Source organism: Pinus tabuliformis, chromosome 2_2, assembly GCF_031772625.1.
Source record: "Pinus tabuliformis cultivar Carrire ecotype Pingquan chromosome 2_2, CPIR1, whole genome shotgun sequence".
Classification (NCBI taxonomy): Eukaryota; Viridiplantae; Streptophyta; class Pinopsida; order Pinales; family Pinaceae; genus Pinus; species Pinus tabuliformis.
In genome coordinates, this window is record NC_142300.1 from 457,151,370 (window position 1) to 457,154,480 (window position 3,111).

Sequence of the window (3,111 nt, forward strand, 5' to 3'; positions counted from 1 at the left end):
TTGCCATATCACATCGACCTTAGTCCATTTGTTGCTCACAGTTAATACCCCATCAACAATATTATCCCTAACTTTTGACATCCTCTTCTCTGATGCAGGAAGCAGACACCAGTCACTTAGCCGCAAATTAGCATGTGAGAAACAAGATAATAGCTTTAGCTTCTTAGGATCCTGTTGCATTGCAGGGACTATACTAGACTGAGAATTGTAACCTGGATTTGCTACAGTAATCCAACTGACGCAAATTGATCCCACTTCACATCACATACTGTACCTTCTTCACGATTTTCTTTCCAAGTTTTTCCATTACGCAACAACTCAAGTTTGATACTTAGTTTGTTTCTCTCAACCTCAGCATCCATTGCACGTTGGGCTATGATTAGGCACTTATTACGACACTCCTGAAGCTCACGGCAAAGTTCTGCATTGCTTGCTTCCAACCATGAAATCTTTTGCTTTAGTTCCTGCAATTCATTAGATGGAACACCTCCACCAGCACGAGCACAGAGTAGTTCAGATTGCAAATATTCAAGTTGCTGCCGCATTCTTTGCATTTCAGTGGACATTGGATCACGATTGACAATTGGCTTATTCTGAATATTACGAGCTCGATTAGCATATTTAAGAGTATTGAGAGTTTCCTCTGCATTTATATCTGCAGGGCTGACACAAGCTATCATCACAGTTCTGATGTTTCCCTCCCAAAGAATCCTGCAAAAGGCAAGTCAATTTGCTGTCTCGATATGGAACATGAACTCCTTCTTTTTGTTTCTTTTCATCTCCCAATGCACTGATGACATTCCCAAGTGCCAGCAGCCCCTTGTTAATGTGAATACCTTCTTTTAAACGAAGACCATCAGCACCAGTCCTCTTTGCACGCTCTGACCCAGCAAGATTTACCAAGTGAAGCTTTGCACATAAAAACTCTTCCCCTCCATCATCTACAGAGCCTGTTTCTCCTGTTAGAACCACATTGTATTTCCGCATCTGCTCGATGGTGATTGTAAAGATGGCATGTGAACGACTGGAGTGCAAATTCATGTTTGTGCTTCCAGTTGCTCGAGATGATGACCCCTGTGCTAGACATGCAACCATTTCTTTCTGAGTGCTAACATCAATCTCTGTTGAACCAACAAGTGTTATAACCCCATTTGAATTCTCCCGAATTTGTATAGGTGACCTTCCAGGGACTGTTGACTTTCCATTGGGACTATTCATTATTTCTGGCTTTGTTGCAGAAGGAGGATTAGGATCAAGCAAGTCATGTACTTCTTCTTTCAGAATCTCGATGAAGGAAACCCTTATCTAAAATTCTGCTTGATGCTTTAGGCTTTCAATCTTCTTGAATATCGTCTCCATAACCGAAGGAATAATTCCTATCTCACCACCCTCACCATAGCTGGTGCCCATGGTATATGTCTTACCAAAACAAGTCTGTCCATATGCAAGAACCGTAGCATTATAGCCATGGAACAGACCATCAACAAGTGGAGCAACACATTCTTCAAAGATGTTTGATGAAGGAGACCCAGTGCTACCATACACATGATCAGATGTAAATGAATGAGAACCAATTTGTACCTGTCTACTTGCTGAACTTTGTATACTTCGGAAGGGTTCTGCTTTCACAGAGCATTTCTTTATCCGAGGCGTTGAGAAAGCTCCCGTGAGTTTTGTTATTCGATTATTTCCATGCTTTCGATTTGAATGGATTGTATTAGCTGCAGCATCATCTATCGTTGTTCCTGTAAAAACATGTGGCTGGGAATTTTGAGAAGCTTCCATGTCATCTGCACTATTGGATAACCGTTTTGGAGTTGAGAAACCTTCAGCATCATGAGTAACATCTATTTTCATTTTCAAAGCTAGGTCTGCAATGTTATTTGCTGAATTACCAACTAGAAGAGGCTTTGCCTTAAGGTCGATTTTCAACAGATTGCCAACCATCATCAAGAATCAGAGACTTTGGAGGGGAAAGATTATTTGAATTTGACAAATCACCAAATGTTGATGAGTTTCGGGCTTGTGCGCCACGTGCCGGGTATGCGCCGTGCCAGTGTTATATTTGCACTATGGCCAGGCTCCCAATGCGTCGTGCCACCTCGTGTGTGCACCGTATACTCAGTCCACCCTTTTATAAAATCCAGTTTTGCTCTTCAATTTGAAACTTAACATTTTCTCTGAGATTTTCCCAATAACTCTTGATACAAATGGGTTAATAAACTTGGAGAAATCTCATATAGAAACGATTTTGATCTTTGTTTCTTAATAACCCATTTCTCGTGTTTTGATCTTGACACTTTTCTCATTTTCTAATATAATTCTGTTTTTGGTTTCCTTGCTGATTTCTGAGCTTGAACGATGGCTTTTCTTTGTCTGCTTGCAGGGATGGTGGCGTTGCTAAAAACGAAACAGGGCTGCCATTGTAGAATTTGAAACATTTTGACATGTTACATATTTATTACAAAAACACATTTGATGATTTCTTCTTCAAAACAGGGTTTTGAAGAAGAATCAATCTCGCATTATTGACGATAACCATCTTGAAATAGAAACTCACTGAACCTCCCTCTGGCCTGCAAGCGTTATTTCACACTTCTGGAGACAAAACCCTGGACTCAAGAATTAAAATAACTCTTTTTGACCAAAATGGCATTTGATGACAGCAAATGACGAGAAATGACCCTGGGTGAATTTGGCTCTGACAGAGGACTGACAAGAGTGAGTCTAACACCAGGAATCAATGGAGACCGTCACATCCTCAATAACTCCCTCAGGAGCTACTGTAGATTTTCCTGCAATCTGCAAGACTGTTGTGGTATTCCTTAATGATTCTTGGAGATTCAGTTTAAGGATGGTCTCCTTAGTCATCACATTGATGGCAGCCCCAAGATCAATCGAGGTATGGGGGACAATGATACCATCAATGTGCACATCTACCATATGAATTCTAGACATTAATAGTAGGGGTGTCTTTCTTTCTCCTCCTAGGATGTTTGAAGAATTTCTCCTTGATTAACTTGTTGTAGATGGGGACATCCGTGATAGCTTGGAGTAGTGGGATTTTAACACAGAAATTTTTCAATTCACCTAAAAGTTGAGTCTCTTCTG

General features: G+C 40.6%; 1 pseudogene; it reads right to left on the reverse strand.

The window, feature by feature from the left end:
* Positions 1–221: 221 nt before the first annotated feature.
* On the reverse strand, positions 222–1,947 carry LOC149193236 (kinesin-like protein KIN-4A pseudogene; annotated as a pseudogene).
* Positions 1,948–3,111: the final 1,164 nt, after the last annotated feature.